Raw genomic sequence first — 23,182 nt, 5'->3', positions numbered from 1 at the left:
TGGTGATCGTCGAGGGGACACTGAATAGTGCACGGTACATCCAAACCGTCATCGAACCCATCGTTCTACCATTCCTAGACCGGCAAGGGAACTTGCTGTTCCAACAGGACAATGCACGTCCGCATGTATCTCGTGTCACCCAACGTGCTCTAGAAGGTGTAAGTCAACTACCCTGGCCAGCAAGATCTCCGGATCTGTCCCCCATTGAGCATGTTTGGGACTGGATGAAGCGTCGTCTCACGCGGTCTGCACGTCCAGCAGGAACGCTGGTCCAACTGAGGCGCCAGGTGGAAATGGCATGGCAAGCCGTTCCACAGGACTATATCCAGCATCTCTACGATCGTCTCCATGGGAGATTAGCAGCCTGCATTGCTGCGAAATGTGGATATACACTGTACTAGTGCCGACATTGTGCATGCTCTGTTGCCTGTGTCTATGTGCCTGTGGTTCTGTCAGTGTGATCATGTGATGTTTCTGACCCCAGGAATGTGTCAATAAAGTTTCCCCTTCCTGGGACAATGAATTCACGGTGTTCTTATTTCAATTTCCAGGAGTGTAAATGTCTCTCGTGTTACTGGGGCACGTAACAGTTGCCGTGTACACCCCTCGTGCAGCCGCAGTGCACAGTGTAGACCTCTAGATGCACATCTGTGAGAACGCAGCCTTGAGCGCGGGCACCGAGGCGGGTCTGCGGACCGCCGCTGGGAGCTGGCAGCCAGTGACCTGTGCCGGCGACCACTCGAGCGAGGTCGGGCGTATTCAAACGCGGCGGCCAACGCCCGCGGCGGGCGAGTCACCAGGAAGGAGAGGATAAGGGACGAGGACCCGCGTACAATAACCTGATGACGTCAGCGCGTCATTGCTCCGCGCACGGCCGAGCTGCGCGGCCGCGCTCTCAGCTGCATTCTTTTGTGCACGTCCGCGCCGTATTTGCTGTCACGGTCAAAGCTATCAAGATGTTTTATGCTTGTATTTTCAGCTGAAAATTATACAGTTTAATGTTGAATGTACACTGAGTAACAGAGTTAAAGCATCACTTTTTTCGAAACCACGTAATTGTCTCCCATTTCGACTCATAAGCTTGAAGTTTGGCTCAATGGTGCCTAAAATCTTCCTCTGCAATAGAGCAAAAGCGTGGCGCCGTGAGATGTCAGCCTTTGGCTCGGAGACGCTTCAAACAGGAAGGTGTCAACACAGGGGAAAAAAGGCCACCGATTGGAAGTTCTGTTTCGCTCCCTCCTGTGGGGAGGTCACAGGGGGCTGGGCTGGTGGTGGTGGTGCCGGTGGTGGTGGTGGTGGTGGTGGGGGGGGGGGTGGAAGTGTGCTGCATTATCATGTCAGTGAACAAAACAGCAAATGGAACTACGAAGACTCCCCAGTCCGGCAACACTGTGCCTGCCACCCACGGTCCTATGTTGAGCACTGAGCACGTTATAATTGTCTCTATCAGAAATTTTGACACTAAATCAGCCTTGTCGTTGTTCTTCCGCCTGCGGGTTAGGCAACCACTTCGACACTTTTTGGGTGCAGTTTGCCTACCTTCAGGCGCTATAACAGCGACCCCGCTTAATTGGTTTCAAAGTTTCTAACAGGTACGTTTGTAGCATACTCGGCAAAGTTGCGTAGGTAGCACTGAGGGTGTTGTTGTCGAATTGAGGACTCATACAGGTACTCTTTGTTGTTGTACTCACGCACATGTTAATGGTTCAGTACCGCACGATCGCACCACAGAAGGGAGGAGACCCAGAGTGTTGAAAAAGCACAACTACCCTTTGCTGCTTCGGATCACGTTCAAATTTCGTCGAATGGTTTTGTACGGTTCTGGTTCCAGCATGTACACGAGAGCAAACGTTGCGGTCGCGCTGCACTCCGAAGGGCTGTGATCACGTTCAATGTGGGTACAGCCCCACAATGTCCTTAAGAAGGATTTAAACATGCGAGGGTGTCAGCAGTGTCAAAGACTGTCAAAAACACCTTCCTGCTGCTCATCGGATTGTGAAGTGTCATTTTCGACGACAAATGTGTGAGAATTAATGCCCCCAGAAAACGCGCCCTTTATGACGCCCCCTCTGGCCTTTTCATGTCGGCTCTGAGCTACCGTGTGTCTGAAATGTTTTCGTCGACCACTCATATGTTAACCATGTGATTTCAACACTGTTTATCATGTGTCTGACCTCTGTCGCAGAGATGTCAAAAGATGGAGTGAAATGTGAATAACAGGGTGTGTGGCGGCCTTCTCACCGTATGTCATGTCCACAGTGACGCTGGCCAGAATTGTGGTGAAATCGTGCGCCAGTGTGATTTAAGTAACCCATCTCACGGCTCACATGGACTTCTGATCTGTGACCTTTATTCCATGTATCGACACCTTGCTGTCTGAAGCGGCGTCGAGCCCAATGGTGGCGCAGGGCGTTATGCTTTTTCACCATTGTGGAGGAAGATTGTAGACACATTTCATCCAAATTTCACACCTATGCCCCACAGTGGGAAACAGTTATGGGATTTCCAAAAAGCACAGATTTAATTCAGTCGTGCAGTGTGTTTTAAGTTAATTTACGAAATAATTTTTAATGCCTTTTCATCTTTTACTAATATTTGCTAGCACAAAGCGTTTTGGTAGCAAGCTGCTACCATAAGGTACATACAAGTTACATGTACATTAGATTAATGTAAAGTGTAACTGGGATTATTTGCTGAATGTGTCAGTGAGGAATATACACTCATCATCAAAAAATCAGGGCCACTGTAGACATAACGGCAGAAAAAGTGGACCATTTGGCAATAGCCGCATGAAAACTGGGCCAAGGCGTGACGTCAGACAGAGGAAACGGCTCATTGATTCCGGAGATCCGAGGTATCCGATGTTCAGTCTGTATTCACCTATACCCAGTGTTCTAAGAATTGATTACTTAACATCACCGATTGCGGACCTGACAATGTTTGAATCACAGTTACAGCATCTGGAGGCCAACAAATATGAGGCACAGAAGATATAAAAGTGTTAAGATGCACTTACAGTTGTTTACTATCCACCGTTCAACCTTGACAAAGAATGAAAGACCAATTTCACTTACTAGTCTTTTCTTCCCTAAAGTCGCTCATAATCGTCTTTTCAACTTGAAATGATAACTTTCCAAGCATCAAAATGAAGACAAAATTAATTTCGACAAGCATATTGACTCGACTATTCAAGGAGACTGCTGTGATGTTCTCTTATGGCCATATGTCTGGAGCAAAGGGATGGTGATCTGAAGATGCTGAATACAAAACTATATGTTTCCGCTTTTTTAAAAATTGTTAGTACGAATTCACTAGAATGAAAATGATGGCGGAATTTCCGAGAATGGTTACCTACATTGTGAAATTGTCTATGAGAGTAACGAAATTTCTGTCCTTACTGCATATCATCATTTCCCATAATTCAGATAGTGTTCTTCGAGTAATTAAAATCGCAAGAGCTACGGTGTGTGATGTCAGAGAAAATATCTGCCCATAAAAGCAGTTTTCGGAGAGTTATTCTCAAAAGATATAACCGAACATGAAATCATTGTTAGTTTAGTTTAACAAATGTTACAAATTCATACAGATACATCTAATAGATGTTACCTGTAAGTGTTTAGAAGTAGTGGTTACATTTTTCCATTAGCTAACATGTAAGGATGCTACGAGTACTCGTGTGCCTAAATTGTCATTAAGGCAGTCGTGCTCACATTTTTGTGAAATTAGTAACATAAATTTACTGGATCACCTGCTTGTCAAAAACTGTTAAGTCTAACACATAAAGTTTGTTATGGACTCCTAGAAATAAGTTATGCCCATATTTGAAAGCTTTACAGTGGAGTTCGACCTCAAATGCTCGTACCTCGAGTAATGAGGTAAGTGTAATTAAAGGGCTTTTAGTTCGGTGTGTTTCGTTAAATACAAACCAGATATCGTGGTAAAAGAATGAAAACAGGAAAAACTCGTACCTTGCTCTCGCTTATACAGTTAAGCGAAACGTTGCGTATCATTGCTCCACTAGATAGGTACAAATTTCGTCAGTCACATGTGCCGAACAATTATTTCAGTTTCCATTCCGATGACTTAAATACTTACAAAAGATCCGGTGCAACGGTGACGCTGTGCAATCTCCACAAACCTTATAAGACAAAATAGTCTCTAATTTCTTTATGAGTTTCCTGCCTCGGGCATGGATGTGTGTGCAATGTCCTTAGGTTAGTTAGGTTTAAGTAGATCTAAGTTCTAGGGGTCTGATGACCTCAGAAGATTCGTCCCATAGTACGCAGAGCCACTTGAACCACTTTTCATGGGTTATTCAGGTTTTCATCATATCGCCATTCTAGAAAAACAATGACGTAACTGTCAAAATTAATAGTTTACAGGAGACGCAGGAAACCAAACGACACCTTTTTTAAAATTCATAAAGCAACAGTAAAATTATCTATGGAATTGAAAGTTGGCCTCATTGTGACACTAAGTGTTTTCTACAAAAAACAAAAATTATTTCCTTCAAACAGCAATCCATTCCCCCCTTGCAATCCTATAAGTAAATGTGTCATTGTTCTTCCGACATTGTTATAGAAATTCACAAATACGACTAAAGAAGTTGTGTGGGAAAAAGGTAAATATATCTCTAAACCATAACTTTTGTTCACTCTTACAGTTTCATTGTTTTATTTTCATCTTGTAACTGACATAAAATTAACATACTAAGTGAAATAAAGAAATTTCAAATTACATAAAAGCAACAAATTGCATTTATGTGGAAAGACAATCATAGAAGGCCTTGTAATATTTAGGAATGATGTTGTTAGTCAGATTTTTTTAATCTTGAGTTTTGTTTCCTGAGAGGGTCATTTTTGTAGTATAAACAGGTTTCAGATCCAAATTACTTCCATCTACATTCCCTGTTAAACGCCTCTTTCTCCCTTTGAACTAAACTTGTACCCATTCAGACTGTTTTTAGCTGTTCTTACAGTGAAACATCACTTCATTTTTCACATCGAAATAATTTAATTTCGGCCACATTGAAAATAATCCCGTCAGTGTCCTTGGCCATGTTAGGAGCCATCTCATCATACTAAGCTTTAATGTCATTGAAATCTGAATATCCCATTTCTATAAGATGTAGCCGCTTTCCCTTCTTTTTTTTGCAATTCGGATGACTGACATGTAGTAATCTGGTACATAAATTGGCCCTGACTTCTTAGCACTCTTAACTGCTTTCTCAATGATGCTGTGAACTGCCTCTTCCTCGTTCTGGGTGCGACCACGAATCAAATACTTGTGCGGAATGGACCGAACATCCAGCCTTAGTACTGCATAGAAATATATTCGAATCATGTATCTGAAATAGAAGAGAATGAACATTTTAATCAATATGATTTTTACAATATAAAAATTTTATTACATGATTTCTGCGAATCACAGTCTGAATTTATGGTACATACTTATTCTACGGTCGCCGTCCACAATTGTCGGAGTAAAATACGACATCCGTCCCAGGAAGGTTCTTGGATAACTCTTCAAGATATTGTAAGACACAAGTTGCTGTTTGTACCACGCCTTTGTTTTCAACTCCCTCGTGAAAAAAACCAGAAAACAGGTAGTTTTGTCGTTTCCAATCTCAGTGACCTGCAACAAACAGCAAAAATAAGTGGAACAGACTTCGAGAGTTGTAATAGGTAGTGAAAAATTGTGTGCATGGACATCTACTGTGAAATTGTAACAGTTGAGCCTCGACTTGTAGAAAAACGCTGATGTTTGTCCCGTTGGTACTGGTAAGACAACTTGTAAATCATAAACAGCTAGTTGTATCTTCTTATTTTGTGCCAACTCTTTATCCTATTATTTTTCTATGTGACTCAATTCTTTTTCTTCCTGGTGTTCTTGAAATGATTTTGAGGCTTTGCCTTGTCTTCATTTGCAGCGTTTTTGTAAGCATCACATCGGTCGCACCGACACTTCTCTGGAACAAAAAATCTGATGTTAAATTCGGTATTGAACATATGCGAGTAGGCGTCGTAATTCGCAGCTGGCAGGTTAGCGGAAGATAGCTCTTAAGAGTAATTTCTGTGCATTTCTTCGATGGATAAGCCACCATCGATGAATTGTTGTGTCACTCCTTACATAGTGGCTCTCAATATGTGGAATTGAGTTTATGTGATTCCTAACTGATTCCAAGATTTCTGGATCAGTCTTACGGTGTTTTCCACAGGTGTCGTCCCAGTTCCATCCCTTTCCGCTTTGGTAACAGTACGGATTTGCCTTTCGGTTATTCCCAAAGCAGTTTATCAGAAATGTTCTAAACACACAAAACTTCTGCTCATCTTTCACCAAGTAGAAAACGCAATTCGGCTTTCTAGGTTCTTGGGCAGTAACGCGGCGATATTTGAGAACGAGCGTTTCAATGCATGTATTTAGCAAATCCCGTCGTCTTTGTAACGATCCCAGTGCCCAGTAATTCGTGAACAGCTGACATCTATAGTCATCTGTTACTTCCTTTGTACAAGAGAGGATACATTAATCAGTACACGGAGCACCCAATTTTTGAGTATTGGCAATTTTACCTGTACGTGATGTATAACTTTCCCCACTGTTTCTCAACGTTCTGGCTTTTGCTCTGCCCCGGTTGCCAATATTTCGAATTCTTTTTTTAGGCGTTTTAATGGGAGATTGTTCCTTATGCACGACTGATTTTTCACTTAAATTAGACGATTCGTCGCTGCTTGATGGATGATAACTGTCACTTGAGTCAGAGGAAAAATCTGAACTGCTATTGAAGTACTGCTCGACAAAGGGGATGTTATTGGCACCGTTTTCACAAAGCGGATATTGTTGCCTTTGCCCTTTCAACCACATACACATTTGAAGCTTCCAGCAACTGTCTCACCTTGGATTTGTGTTTTGATAATGACGACAATGGCTCCAACTTGCTCACTTGCTTGTCTGTTATTTCACAGTGTGGGCTTGATAGTTGTTGCTCTATACTGCTTACCTGTGCTTGTGGTTCACTTATCATGGAACAGTTTACTTCCCTTGCCCTTTTGTTATCCTCTGCTAGCCCTTGAAGAGCAAGTCGCATAATCTTCTTTGCTCGGCCGACTATTTTTACCCCTATAAAACGAGAATGGTATTTACTCAAATGTATTATAAAGGCATTTTGTTCACATCAAAATGACGCGAAGAACGATTATGACAAAAAAGTTATTTAGAAGTTGTGGAAACAATGATGCTATGAACAATTACGTCTCAGAAGTTATTCAGACATCGGGAAAACAATGATATAATGTACACTTACGTCGTTATTGCACCAAGGGTTTTAGTTGAAATGATTCTCAGTCTGCAGTATTCATAACTTGTGTCGCTGTTTCACTGGATACGTTACTACACTCACCAAACTGAAAGACGTAACTGACATTTACGACAATGTTCTTTCCAGCTCAAGTCACAACAATCGATATTTCCACAAACACGCACCCACCCTCTAGCGGCACTATGTATAATACAGTTCTGGCGACTTTTCACTGCTTGCGTTACCTTTTTCTGAGATGACTGTGGCAATAACCTCGATCTGGTGAATTTTGCAGTTGTTTCATTGTTCTTTCGATGTAAGGTTCATGTCTTGGACGCGAATTCTGCAACATTATACATAACGGGCCTGCCCCTGCGATTATTTACAAACTTACTGACAATCGACTACCTGCTCCTAACAGAAAAAAATAGAGGAAAAACGAGGAATAAGATGTCGATGTGAGCGCCTGTCATGTGTTGAACTACAATGGTAACTACAGCGTGCGACACATTCAGTTGATTAAGTTGGGAGAGGCCTTTGAACAATCGCGGGACTTTAAATGCTAGTAACAAACATAACAAATAACCGTAGATGAACAAACGAACATGTCCCTGGATGTCGTTAATCATGTCCTGGGTTAAATTCGAACCGTTTCCCCCCAGTTAATTGTATTAACCACATGGTGCTGACTGTGGATGTTTGTGACTTATGTCAGACTAAGCATGTTGATGTGATATTTGTTTATCTCTCTGGTCATGTTGATGATATCGAAGATGTTTACAGGAGTTATCTTCGACTACACGGCCTGCTCTCCAGTGAGATCCTAGCTGCAGCTGCACAGGGTTCAGCAAACACCTGCAGTATACAAATCAAGTGACTTGCCATCACATCTAGCACACTTATGAATTTTTATGTGTGGTGGAATTACACAGCGGCGATTAAGTGACGGTAACATTCACTGTCAAAGTCTAAACAAGATCGCCTAAAGGACGACTATGGGAATGGAGGTTGCCAACGATTGGAATCTCAGAACGTCAAGTGTGTATTCCTAGATTCGAGCTCTGGAGCCAACATATGCATGGTCTTCAGGATAAACCAACAACAACCCGAGGCACATTACATGTATAACTGCTATAGACATTTCCAGTGCACATGAATCTTCTTCCCTTTGCTTAGGAAATAGGCGTTGGACACATAGTGCTACAATAGTTCCTATTCTCGAAATTGGAATTGGACAATTAATCAAAACGACCATCCATTGTGTTTTTCTGTCATCGTTATTACTCACTGAGAACGCAAAAAGACGACATAAACACTGTATTAAAATTACCGTGCCTTTGAATACATTTCTAACCAGCGATCTCCGCCTTAGGACGTTACTTCCAACAGCAACATGAGGTCGCCAAACATGTATGTTGTATGAACCGGCGACCTAGAAACGACGGAGAGGCTCCGTCCCAGCCGCAGCCGCAGTGGTCCACAACCCCACGACGACTACCGCAGTCCACTTCACCCCTCCGCCGCCCCACACCGAACTCGGGCTTATTGTGCTGTTCGGCTCCCGTCCAATTTGAAAGATCACATATACACCATTCCGACGGAAAAAAAGTGTATGCCCAGCGCTAAGAAACAGTCACACACACACACACACACACACACACACATACACACACACACACACGCGCGCACGCACACACACGCACTACCCTACATAACTGGGTCCAAGTAATGAGACGTATTCCCTAACCTAAAAAAAAATGCCTTTGATTTAAATGCAATGCTTAACGACAAATATTATGGAGGGCTTTTGACAGCTTAGAAAGAGTGCGATCTGTCTAGGCAAACTGCTGCGATGGAGGCTGTTTTAAAAAAATTAATTTTTACTTCTACAACAGTGTTATTTGAGTGGTATATTAGACTTTTTTCTGTTCATTCATGTACTTTTCCACCACCAAGGAAATTCATACGTCTTTAAACGGCACAAGATGTATTTCACAAATGACACTTTATGTTAGAGACCTAGAGGAGCATAGTGCTGCAGCTGTCACGCACACTCCACGCGACTCCACCGCCCCTGCGCGCCACGGCGCCCTGTTGCCGGTATCTGCTCCTGGTTACTACTGCGCGCCCGCAGCTGGAAGCGTGTCGCTTCTTCCGCGGCCGTCGCAGCCTTTTTGTGGCGTCGTCCGTGCCTGGGTCGCATTCCTGGGGGCAGAGACGCGTGATAATGGACGCAGCTTCCGTTCTGTCGACGGGGCCCCCGTCGCCCGGAAAAACGAGTCGAAATACGATATCGCGCGCCCCCTTCCGTTCCGAACGGACACTTGAAAGGAGTGTTTCACGCTGCCTCTCCTGTCTAGGTTCCTCTGACTGTAGTGTGTGTCGTAGCCGTTGGGAGCAGCTCCTTCCTGTTGGAGCGTTGTGTAGACGCACAACTGCAATTCATCGTCGAACTTCCTTGCTGATATGAAAGCTCTTATCAAGTGATGGTGTCCGTTGTTACTGCTCTACCTTTTTCCTGGCCTTTATTCCATGTTTTCACCAGGTCGGCATGTAAATAATTGGATTTGGTGATTTTAGTGGCAGAAGGTGGTCGGAAGCCCTTCGTGGCACAACACATTTCCATTCGGGATGCGATTTGTGTACCCCAACAGCCTGTGCCTGTTGTTATCCCACGTGAAAGTGAGCTTTCTGCTTTCCAGGTGTTTACAAATCGCAGGACAGAGACGGGACGTGAGTAGCGGCCCGGTATTCACGTAGCCGGATATGGGAAAGCTCCCAAAAACCACAATCAGGCTGACCAACAGACAGATCCTCGTCGGTAATCCGCCGAGTAGATTCGATCCGTGACCGGCACTGTTCCCCAGATCTGCGCTAACACGGGCGGCGAGTTACGCTGTTACTGTTGTAGTCGTCATTTACCTTTCGTAAGATAACAATCGAAGAAAGACGAAAGTAATGAGAAGTAGCACAGACGAGAACACGGGGAAATCTACCATTACAACTGGAAATCACGGACGGGGCAAGGATGACATTAAAAAACAAACTAGCAGTTCAAAGAAAGGGCATTCCTGGGCACGAGAAGTGTACTACTGCCAGACATAGCCTTTAATACGAGGAAGAAATTTCTGAGAACGTACATTTGGAGCACAGCATTGTATGGTAGTGAAACTTGGACTGTGGGGAAAAAGGAGCAGAAGAGACTCGAAACATTTGAGATGTCTACATCTACATCTACATGGATACTATGCAAATCACATTTAAGTGCCTGGCACAGGGTTCATCGAACCACCTTGACAATTCACTATTATTCCAATCTCGTATAGCGCGCGGAAAGAATGAACACGCATATCTTTCCCTACGAGCTCTGATTTCCCTCCCTATGTAGGTCGGTGTCAACAAAATATTTTCGCATTCGGTGGAGAAAATTCGTGATTGGATTTTAGTGAGAAGATTCCGTCGCAACAAAAAACGCCTTTCTTTTAATTATTTCCACCCTAAATCCTGTATCAATTCTGTGTCACTCTCACCCATATTTCGCGATAATACAAAATATGCTGCCTTTCTTTGAACTTTTTCGATGTACTCCGTCAGTCCTATCTGGTGTGGATCCCACACCGGGCAGCAGTGTTCTAAAATAGGACGGACAAGCGTAGTGTAGGCAGTCTCATTAGCAGGGATGTTACATTTTCTAAGTGTCCTGCCAACAAAACGCAGCCTTTGGTGAGCCTTCCCCACAACATTTTCTGTGTGTTCTTTCCAATTTAAGTTATTCGTAATTGTAATATCTAGGTGCGACAGAAGAACGTTGAAAATTAGGTGAACTGGTAAGGTAAAAAATGAGGTGGTTTTCCGCAGAACTGGCGATGAAAGGAATATGTGGAGAACACTGACAAGAAGAAGGAACAGGATAATAGCGGAGACCTATGTGTTAAGGCATCAGGGAATAGCCTCAATGGTTCTAAAGAAGGCTGTAGAAGGTAGAAAACGTAGAAGGAGACAGAGATTTGAATACATCCAGCAAATAATTAAGGACCTAGTGTGGGAGTGCTACTCTGATATGGAAAGGCTGGCACAGGAGAAGAATTCTTGGTGGGCCGCATCAAAGTAATACTACACGTTCTATAATGAGTGATCAAAATTTTCCGTTTGAACGCATTCCTTCAACGTATGTGCAACGTAGCGCGGCTCCGATGCGGTTATATAAGTACCGACATGTTTGCAAGAAAATTGTGTGGCACTTGAATCTTTCCGACGTGCATGCAGTACATGCGACGTTATTGGCAGTTGCGTCCAGACAGGACCAACGTGCTTTTATTCGTTATTTGCTTCCCGAAGAAGAAACATCGGTAGACATCCATCGGAGTATGAAAAATGTGCATGAGGCAGCATGTCTGGCGAAAACCATTGTTGTGGAATGGTGCGCCAATTTCCGTGCTGGTGGCGATTCGACACAAGACGCCAATCGATCTGCAAGGAAAGCCTAATCCGTTATGGGACTGCTCAGTGCTGGAGAAACTGCGGCCTGCAGTTAAGGCGAAACGTCCCGGAAAACTGCGACATATGGTGTTGCTGCTTCATTTTAACGCACGTTCCCTAATCGTAAATGTCGTAATGCAGAACTTAACGCCAACTAAAGTGGGAGACACTAAAACATCCACCCTACAACCCTGATGTCTCCCCATGTGATTATCATACTTTCTCTCCCTTAACAAAGTCGTTGCTGTTAGACGAGAGTGTGGAGCAGGGAGTTAAGACTTCTTCATGCAACAGGAGGCGGTGTTTTGTCAAATAGGTATCTTCAGATTGGTGCATTGGGGGGATGACTGCCTCAATGCTCACGGCAATTTTCCCTGGACTGTACGGACTTCGAACAGAAACCTTCTGATCGACCCTTATGAGAGGACGTGCGACATATGACTCTTAAGTCCCGTTAACCAATGCTTCCAATGTGGCTGCTGTAAAGGGTGTGTTCCGTTTTCTATCCTTAGGCGGATCTAGATTTCCCCCCATGACTTTGCGAACATCTGTCCTGCGTCACCACCTCTACCGCTTCCGATATTCATGCCATAAGTGTTTGCACATCTGGAATGTAACGCCAAAAGAAAGTGAAGAGGGGATATATCTGATGAACGCGGTGACCCAGATGAAGGACGGTGACTACCGATCCATCTGCCTGGAAAGCATTCATCCAATTGCTGGCGACAAATAACCCCCTGTGTGGCTGTGCGCCGACCGAAGTGACCGAGCTGTTCTAGGCGCTACAGTCTGGAATCGCACGACCGCTACGGTCGCAGGTTCGAATCCTGCCTCGGGCCTGGATGTGTGTGATGTCCTTAGGTTAGTTAGGCTTAAGTAGTTCTAGGGGATTGACGACCACAGCAGTTAAGTCCCATAGTCCTCAGAGCTATTTGAACCATTTTTTTTTTTGTGGCTGTGCACCATCTTGTAGAAACACTACCCATGACTGAAATTCTTCCAACTGAGCTGTCACACTACATGTAAAACTATATCCGTAAATACTATATACAATACGAATTTAGCTTCAATTTGCAAAAAAGTGCGTAGGCATGGGGGAATTACGAAAAAAAAACTATTTCAGTTAAGCTAGTGTTTGATACAAGCTACATAGCTGTATCTAGCATAGTTAATTAGAAATAAATTTTTGTTATCAAGGAAATGTTCCTTGCTCACAAAAGCGATCTGCAAGCTAACCGTTTACGCAGTAACTGCGAATATGTCCTTACGAGCTGTCAATGACTTCAGTATGAAATAATCGCAGTAATAATAAAACGTGTATTTGATGTTTTACAAATTTAGCGAGTGGGGAGAGAGGTATAGGCTTGGGTAGAGGGGGGTGGGGGGAGCATCCTCACATTCTGCTGCTAATGCAAGACGTTAGCTAAAGCGCCAATATACACTGCAGTAAAAATGTTAGTGCACCTGGATGTACGATGTCGATTTTGATCCGATGACGGCATATGCCACCTAGGGTATAATACACGTACTGATAATGGTTTCAACGTCCGCCAGCATATGGCGTAGTGGCTTAGCTACCAGAGCGCCATCTTTGTCTATCCTTCAGAAGGGGGTCCTCATGGCCAGAAGGCTCTTAGAGGTGCAAATGTGTGAAGGAAGCAGGCACCCATGCCAGGGAGATGCACTAACGCTTCCTACAGCCAAATGAGCGAGTTTGAAAGGGGTCTAATTGTGGTCTTCCGTGTGGGGAGCTGGATGTTGTGCGTCAGTTATGCAACTATATTGGTATCAGTGGTCACGTGAACATTCTCACACGCATAGACGAGGTTCTAAAAGCCCACACAGCACAGGCGCGAGCCAGAATTATTGTACTGAAAGGTTAGCAGTGATACATCGTACAGCTACCACAGCACTGGTAAGAGGGATCGTCAGCCAAGGTGTGTCAACACCAGCTGTTGCCAACCAGTTATTAGCAGTGTAGGACGTGGAGCTAGTAAGGGCTGTGTTGTAGAGTGCATTCGTTCAAGACACACTGGCACACCCCAGGCCTTATGGTCTGGAGTGCGTGCGATAGGCTAGAACTCTCATTCACCACATGTGTTTCTGGAGGGGACACTAATCTGCACTGGATACTTGCATAATATTGTTAGACCTATTCTTCTGAAGTTCATCTACATCTACATACATACTCCGGAATCCACCATACGGTGCGTGGCGGAGGGTACCTCGTACCACAATCAGCATCTTCTCTCCCTGTTCCACTCCCAAACAGAACGAGGGGAAAATGACTGCCTATATGCCTCTGTACGAGTCCTAATCTCTCTTATCTTATCTTTGTGGTCTTTCCGCGAAATGTAAGTTGGCGGAAGTTATTGCAACAGGTGTTGTTCCAACAGGATAATGCTCGCCTACACACTCCCCGTGAAACTCAACGTACTCTGCAAGAAACACAACAACTTCTTTGGCCAGCACTGTCTCTAGACTTGTCCCCTATCGAGCACATATGGAATATAATGGTATCAGAAGTGAGTCATGCAACTCGTCAAAAATGACTCTGAGCTCATCAGATCCCTAGAACTCAGAACTATCTAAACCTAACTAACCTAACGATATCACACACATCCATGCCTGAGACAGGATTCGAACCTGCGACCGTAGCAGTCGCGCATTTCCGGACCGAAGCGCCTTGAACCACTCGGCCACCGCGGCCGGCTGCAACTCGTCAACAACAACTCTCACAGCACTTCGTGAACAGGTCGGGCAGGCGTGCCCTAATGTAGCCCAGAACAGTGATCGTCATCTGTACGATCGATTGGATGCTAGAGTCAGTCAGTGACTTGCTTGCTGCCCGTGGAGGGTACAACACGTACTGATATGGATGTATCAGCATGAGTAGCATGAGTCGATAGTTGATTCCTTAGAACCACTTCTGCTATTGATCTATAAATGTAAATATTTCACTTACTCCGTATGCACTGTTGCAATACTTGATCTTGAGTAAACTAGAAATCTCTAAAACGGTGTACGATATTTTTCCCCAACAGTGTAGTTCAACATATGAGGCTGAAATACAAGTGGATCCTTAGCCTCGAACATCAGCTGGTGTAAGTCCCCTGTATTTTTCTGTTTAAGGTTACTTCAAAAGAAAAACAGAATAGTTCTGTTGTTGATATGGTTAAAAACCTGGAGCAGTTAATTCTTATTATATAGTCTTTCTGTTAAAAATCTTTATTTAGCGTGGAGGTCACAGAGCTTAGTAATCGATGGAAAGTCATCTAGTAAAACAGAAGTGATGTCCGGCGGTAGCTAACGATTTGCTATACGTCCTCTGATGTTTACAATCTGTATAAACGATTTAGGAGTCAATCAAGGCAGCCCTCTCAGATTGTTTGCAGATGGTGCTGTTATTTACCGCATAGTAAAGTCATAAAATATTTTTATGGTTATAAAAGTGGTAATTGTTTCTGAATGAGGAAAGGTGGACGGTAAAGTCATGTAAAGTCGTGTGGCGTGAATGGCTGTGAGACATCGAAGGGCTGGTTGAGCCACCTAGTAGAAAAGGTTACCCCTGTCCTTCGCACCTGTAGGCACGTTTCTTTCGCGAAGTATGAAAGCTGTGTAAGTAAGTGTGTCTGTTAAGTATAGGTGACTGTGATGGGTGTGTGAGAAATGTCGTGTCATGCTCGAATTGGGGATCATGAGAGAAGGGAGAGCGTGAAATTCGGTGCCGGCACATAGTCCACTCATTTCGAAGAGCCTCAAGGGGTTCACCGACCTTAACGTCTGTATCCACGGACAGATCACCATCAACAACGTCGAACTTTTTTTTAAAAAAAAAAATCTTATAGGACTTAACTGCTAAGGCCATCAGTCCCTAAGCTTACACTCTACTTAACATAAATTATCCTAAGGACAAACACACACACCCATGCCCGAGTGAGGACACGAACCTCCACCGGGACCAGCTGCACAGTATGTCGAATGTCTTCGCTTCATGAGACACTGCATAGAGGTTTGCATTCGAGTGCGGGACGTTTGGTGCAAAGACTGGTGATCAGACACTCCATGCCACCACTCCACCTGGCCCCTTCTTCCGTAAAAGCGAAGGGGAAAAGTCAACAGAGTGGGGCGGCCCCAGAAGTTCAACCATCTAAGTACTGGTCACGCCCGATGGTGCTTAACTTCGGTGATCTAATGAGAACATGTGTATCCACGTCAGCATGGCAATTGATCAGTGGGAAGTCATCCATATCAGTACGAAAAAAAAATTGTTAGATTTCAGTTACACAATAACTTCACAAGGAATTAAAATAACGAACAATGTAAATGTGAACCATGACATAGGTAAAGTTGTTGGGAAGGCAAGCCATAGACTGCTTTTTATTGCAAAAATGTTAGAAGATGTTTACAGGCTTACTAAATAGACTGCCTACACTACACTTGTCTGTTGCTAGGGTGCTGCTGTGCAGTACGTGATCTTTACGGGATAGCGCTGACCAAGGACGTCGATGAAGTCCAAAAAATTGCAGCTCGTTTTGTATATTCGCGAAATAGGAGAGCAAGTGTCATGGATATGATGATGAGTTTGGGATGGCAATCATTAAAACAAAGACATTTACGTTGCGGCGAGATCTTTTCATGAAATTCCAATGATAACTTTCTCCTCTAAATTTGAAAGTATTTTACTGGCGCTAACCTACATATGGAGGAATCATCATCTTAATAAGAAAAATCAAAGGTTATACGGTAAAATGTAAGTGTTCATTTTTACCGTGCACTGTTGGAGACTGGAAAGATGGAGAAGCAGTCTGAAGGTGGTTTGTGGAACCTTTTACACAGGCACTTAAGGGTATATTGCAGCGTAATCATATGCAGGTAGATGTAGTTGTAGACCCGAGTGCAGCATTGGATCTAAGGTCGAGGACGACTCGTTGAACACCTCCTTTACATTGTAAAATGTAACGTGCTTAAGTACAACAGTATTACTTGTTATGTTGTTAATTATGATACACCATGTGTAGCGCACGTGTGAAACATAGATTGTCTTAAAACAGGATGTAAGCTATTTCATTTAGCTCTGAGTTACACAGGGTGATTCCATGATGACGCTATAAACTTTCAGTGATGGCGGAAAAGGGAAAATGTATCAGTTTGATGAGTATATGCATACTGAAGCACATCTCGCTCTTCAGTCCACATTCTCAATCACACCTCAATCCATCTGATATTTCCCCTAAACTCGGACAGCACTGTCAAGGTGAATTCCAAGTGGGCTGAGGCATAAGTGGAAATCTGAATTGTGGAGGGGGCATGCCAGGGTAGTCTGTCCATTTGTGCCAGAATGGCGTAGTGGTTAGCACGTCAGCCTAATCAGCAGGAGACCCGGATTCCAGTCCCAGCCTTTGTACAAAGTTTCATGCATTACTTCAGTCTGCATGTAACAGCATAGATGTTTGATACTTCAAAAGGTCTCTGGAACCATAGAGTTTGATTTGTGTCAATTTGAGGCACGTGTCTCTGGTTCAGAACGACCTGATTTGAAAGTTATAAGCGAAAACCGTTCTGATTCTGTTGTTGCCACTACTTTTATTGTAGGTAATTTTCAGATTTGGTAGTATGGGCCAAAAAAATAAAAAAATATATACTAAAAATAGGCTCTAAAATGCATGCCTTAAAAGTTACGAACACTTGTTCAGTAGAAGAGGTGACTTTCACAGGATCCAAGATGAATCATTGCTCACATGAGTTTTACATTCCATCTTTACTAAGCCTTTTCTTCTTGATCTGGTCAATACCACCTGTGAAAGCTACCTACCCTAAGCGCTTAGCAACAGACGTGGTAGTACAGGCTGACTGGACTAGGGGCCATCCTGAACGGGCTGGAATGAGTAATCGTCTCCACCCCTATCCAGGTTCGAACCCGCGACCTTCACGGTCGTAGTCAGGAGTTAGATTCCTAGACAACCTCGGCCACATAGTAGCTGATAACAGATCGTAATAACCCAACACGGCAACTGGCTACAAATACTTCCTTTCCGATACAATTTAGTTAAATTGTTGCGGAAAGAAAAAAGTAAAAATCACGTATATTCACTCATTTATTCTGAGGCAGTATTGTGCCACAATTTTCTGACTGTACAATAGTTACTATAACATAAAGCCTAAACGTTTCGTAGACATAGCCGGCCGGGGTGGTCGAGCGGTTCTAGGAGCTACAGTCTGGAACCGCGTGACCGCTACGGTGGCAGGTTCGAATCCTGCCTCGGGCATGGATGTGTGTGATGTCCTTAGGTTCGTTGGGTTTAAGTAGTTCTAAGTTCTAGGGGACTGATGACCTCAGAAGTTGAGTGCCATAGTGCTCAGAGCCATTTTTTTCGTAGACATAGCACTGCCACCAGTACTTTACACGGCCACTCTATTTGACTACACTCAGTTACATGTGAAGGTCACAATACCTTGAAAACGGAGAGAGGTGGCGAAGTGGTCAGAGTCCGGTGGACAGCATCTGAAATGACTTAATAAAAAAGTGGGGACTTTTTTTTGGGAGCAGCAAGGCCGATTGCTCTTTCCATCCTTCCCCAGTTCGGCCTTGGACTCCGTCTCTGATGACGTCAAGGTCAACGGGACGTCGAACATTAATCTTCCTTTCTTTTTTCACAATATCTTAAAACTTATAATCGTCAATTTATAATATTTTATGATACCAGGACAGTGACGGTACTAGTTCCCGCGTGCCTGTAGAGAACAGCTTTATATGTAAAGGTGAGAGTAGTTCTGCTCGTTAAAAGCAAGCTGGCGCCATGGAAGCTTACTTTCACCGCTTCTCACGGCACATTTCGTTATCGTGAAATCCACACCATCTCGGCACGAAACGGATGCTAGTTTGTGACGACTATAAGTTTATCTTGATGTATTTGTCCACACAGTAGGTAAATTACGACAAATTAGAAGAAACAAACGTAAATTTTCTGTGACTGAGCTAGAGCTACAACAAAACGTAAAAAAGTAACGGAACGATCACATACCAGTAGTTGGTTTCAGTGTCAGCTATCGGTAGAACGGTGCATTCTGTGTTCGAGCTGCTGCTGTGTCCGTCGCAATAGAAATAGAACTCCATTGATTCTCGAAGTGTTACGTACTTAGCGTTGCTAGGAAACAGTGCCCAAACACTGCGTTCTTAGAATATTTGATTGAGACATCTTCTGTCAGTTCCTTCCGAACAGACAAACAATTCGTTATTGAATCATTGAAATGTGTTCTCATTAATTACGTGTAAGTTGTTACCCAACGGAAATTTGTGATAACGACTGACATAGGACATTCTGAAATAGCAAGTGTTTACTACAAAATTCGTGTTATGTTAAAGTGTAAACAATGCACTAATATCGTTTCCTGTTTGTAATCACTGTTTGTGAAAGTAACCGAAGAGCATTAATTTGTTTTAACTATTGCAAATAGAAGGTCGACGGCAGCAGTCAGATTCAGGATTGTTATCCGATGCCTCTTAAAATTTTTAATATTTTTCTTTAGCTACGATGGCATATCATATCTCTATTCTTCTTGTGCAATCTAGATCTACACTGATATATTTTCCTAATACTGTGTGGCACCAATAATGAAACTGTCAGCCCGACTATACACGACAATATTTGTCTGACGTCGGAGATGTGATATGCTTGTACATTTCTTCATAGTGCGCTCTTTCCAAACCTGCTTCTCGTAACAGAAAGCTACTTTTTGGAGATTTCTTGCAAGTAAAGAGCACTTAATCTCCTGCTTTCAGTCGTACAACAAATCGGTCCGCTTTAAGGCGCTTTCCATTGCTGTGACGTAACGCCGGCAGTGTAAGAGATCAAAAACTAAGTTCTAGCTGCATTTTTTTAAGTGCTGCATGTATCTTTCGATTACGGCACACACTAAAAATTATATAATTATATAAGATCATTTTTAGGGGTGCGGTTAGAGAATGAAGGGGGGAAGGCAGGTTAATTCGTATTTCGACTGGTCTGATGCCCTGCCCCCTCCACGATTTGATCTGTTGTGCAAGGCACACCATCTCATGGTAGCATTTACACCAGACTTCTTAAGTTGTATGTTAGATATGTTCCAATTCCTGTCTTTCCCTACGCTTTTTCCCCTCTGTGGCCCCCTCTAGTTCCCTGGCAGCTTTCACATCTGTCACCTTCTTCTAATAAGTAATTGTCAATTTTTCCTTTCCACATCAGTTGGTGACGAGCCTCCTCATTTCTAATTTTATCACTCCACGTACATCAATTTTTACCATCGTTCTGTAACATCATATCTCAAACACTTCGACTCCCCTCCTTCCCGGTTTTCTCAGTCCATAGTTCACCTGCGTTCAATGATGCGTTCCGAAGATACCGTCTGGCTGCACTTTAAGAGCAGGCACTAACAGAGGTCCAGCTTGTGTTGTAATTATGGCATGGCAGCGAAACTTGGTAATGTGCTAATGCGTTAATGCAGAGCCGATTTATGTTGGAAAAGAATCCGTTCCAGTTTTGGCCAAGAGTTGCAAATCTTGCGCTGTGAAACCAAGAAAGACGTATAGAAATGTTGCCATGTGTAGTGAATTAGGAACGGATATGGGTAGAAAAGGTCAAACAAGTGAGAAAAGCAACGCCAAATTTGCATCTTAAGGACGAAATTGGAACAAATTTTTTCTGCAATATACAATTAAGTGCCTGTGCAGAGGGTTCAATGAACCACCTTCAAGCCGTTTCACTACTGACCCACTCTCGAACGCTTAAATTTTACCGTGAGAAGCTGTAATTTCTCTTATTTTATGATGATGATCATTTACCCCTACATAGATCGGCACCAACAAATTATTTCCACACTTTGAGCAGAAAGTTGCTGAGTAACTTCACGAAAATATCCTGCTGCAACGAAAAACGTCTTTGTTTAATGACTGTCACCCGAAATCATGTATCATATCCATGGCAGTCTATCCCCTGAATGGTAATAATACAAAATGATCTGTCCATCTTTGGACTTTTTCGATGACCTTCGTCAATACCATCTGATGTGGATCCCACGCCGTTCAGCAGTAATCCACAGTCGATTCCAATAGTATTCGCCTCTTACACAGTTCGTTCAGTATGAGCACCGGAGACATCGACGAGATTAGAGAGCATATATAGGCTCTGTACGACAAGATGTTGTACGGCGCCAGATTTGCACCTTGTAGCTAAAACTGAGACTAATTTTTATCCAGCGTGAATCGGTTCCACGTTAACGCATCAGCTTATCTACTACGTTTTGCTGCCATACGATAATTACAGTCTGCACTGAATCTCCCTGAGTAGCTGTACTTTAATTATCAACACATGGTGCTGTCTCAGAAATTTCGTTCTCAAAGTAAGGCTTGTGCCTGATATTAGTTGAATTCAAGAGGAATGCCCCCTCTGTCAGTGCTAGTCTTCTTCTTACGTCATACTTGCTCCGTCCTTCATTGCTTTATTTTGTTTCCACGTTAACTGAATTCCATCAGTTCGTCTACTCCGCAGTCCCCAATTCTGATGTTAGGTATATCACTCGTTTGATTTCTGCTACATTTCTACACTCTTATCGTTCTGGGTTCCGTACCTCAATGAGTAAAAACGGTACAGGATCACTTTGTTGTCCGTCCGTATGTTTGTCTGTCTGTGCGACTGTTCGGAGCCCTTTTCTCAGGAATGAGCGGACGTATAGACTTGAAATTTACGTTACAGACTGAGGTCTACGGTCTCTTGGCGGTGAAAAATACTTAAGCTTCTAAGTCCATGCAATCAAAACATATGGCTATTTAAGCCACATATTTTGATACTCGAAAACTCACTCACCTACAAGGTTCTTCCCGTGGACGTAGAATCATGAGATTTGGCAGGAAGTAAGACTTCACAGTACAAGTAATGGAAAAAATCCGAAATCGTTGATCTGCAATTATAGCATGCGAAAAAAACATTTTGTCGTTTGTTACATGACTTCGTGTCTATCCATTCATTTAAACGCCTTTCTCTCAGGAACAGTTAGAAGTATGAAGGTGAAATTTATGTTACGCACTATGGTTCCTTAGTGGCACAATAAAGTTATGCTTCTAAGTCAATGTAATCAAGGGATACTACCACTTATGTCACATATTCCGATACTTGCAATCTCACTCATTAAAACCTGCGGGTACTTCCCGTTACCTTAGAATTATGAAATTTGGAAGTAGCTGTGTCTCACAGTACAAAAATGGTTCAAATGGCTCTGAGCACTATGGGACTCAACTTCTGTGGTCATTAGTCCCCTAGAACTTAGAACTACTTAAACCTAACCAACCTAAGGACATCACACACATCCATGCCCGAGGCAGGATTCGAACCTGCGACCGTAGCAGTCACACGGCTCCCGACTGCGCGCCTAGAACCGCGAGACCACCGCGTCACAGTACAAGAAAAGGAAAAAAATCCATAAACTGTTAATTTGTAATTACATTTCTTTTGCCATTTGTTACCTCACTTTAAACTTAAAATTAAAATATCCTCTGAAGTCTTGGAATTCCCGGGATCGATACGTTAGCAGTATCAATGTCGGTAACAAGCAAAAATTGCCGAGATTTTCGATTCCCAGAATGTACGAACTGTGTGTATGTATAATTAAGTTTCTACGGAATCCTCAGAGCACAAGAACTTCTCGCATCTTGCCAATTTTTTTTTTATTTCCAAAGCGCATTCCGTGTGGAGCTGACTTCATCCATTGAACATGTCTTGTAACTGTACGTCACTTTCAGAGATAATAGAAATATCATCGATATATCGTATTACGGATAACTTTCCATCAAGAAAGTCAATACTACCCCCGAATTTGTATCATCATTTCTACATTACACAGAATGAACAGCAGGGCTTAATCCTATTTTAATCCGGTCTTCGTGCACATATTATATTTATATAACTTTTATTGCATATGCTCTCGTCTTTCCTCTACAGCCTATATTTATTTTTCTGAGGACGTCCGCACATTTTGCACTATTTTAAGTTTGCGAACACTTTTCCTAGGTCGACAAATGACAAATCCCATGAACGTGTCTTGACTAAGCGTCTTGCTTCCTTTATCTTGAACAAAGCTAGAACAGTCCCCCTGGTTCATTCCCCTTTCCTAAAGCCAAAATGATTGTCATCTAATGGATTATTAGTTTTCTTTTACAATATTCTGCTTATTATTCTTCTCAGTGACTTGAATGCGAGAGCTGTTAAGCTCTTGTGCAATATTTCTCGCTTTCATTTCTCCTCGCTAGCTCTGAGATTGTGCAGATGCTGTTCTTAAGCAAGCCCGATAGCATCTCTCCAATGCGAGAGCTGTTAAGATCTTGTGCAATATTTTTCGCTCTCATTTGTCTTCGCTAGCTCTGAGATTGTGCAGATG

General features: G+C 43.1%; 1 long non-coding RNA gene across 1 annotated transcript; it reads right to left on the bottom strand.

Moving 5' to 3' along the window:
* Positions 1-4,704: 4,704 nt before the first annotated feature.
* Positions 4,705-9,389, bottom strand: LOC126308734 (uncharacterized). The gene is made up of 4 exons (XR_007554345.1): positions 9,314-9,389; positions 5,716-5,968; positions 5,451-5,634; positions 4,705-5,347 (listed from the first exon to the last, which is right to left on the bottom strand). It is a non-coding gene; the product is annotated as an uncharacterized LOC126308734 (long non-coding RNA).
* Positions 9,390-23,182: the final 13,793 nt, after the last annotated feature.

This window comes from Schistocerca gregaria, chromosome 1, assembly GCF_023897955.1.
Source record: "Schistocerca gregaria isolate iqSchGreg1 chromosome 1, iqSchGreg1.2, whole genome shotgun sequence".
NCBI lineage: Eukaryota > Metazoa > Arthropoda > Insecta > Orthoptera > Acrididae > Schistocerca > Schistocerca gregaria.
This window is presented reverse-complemented; position numbering and strand designations above follow the sequence as displayed.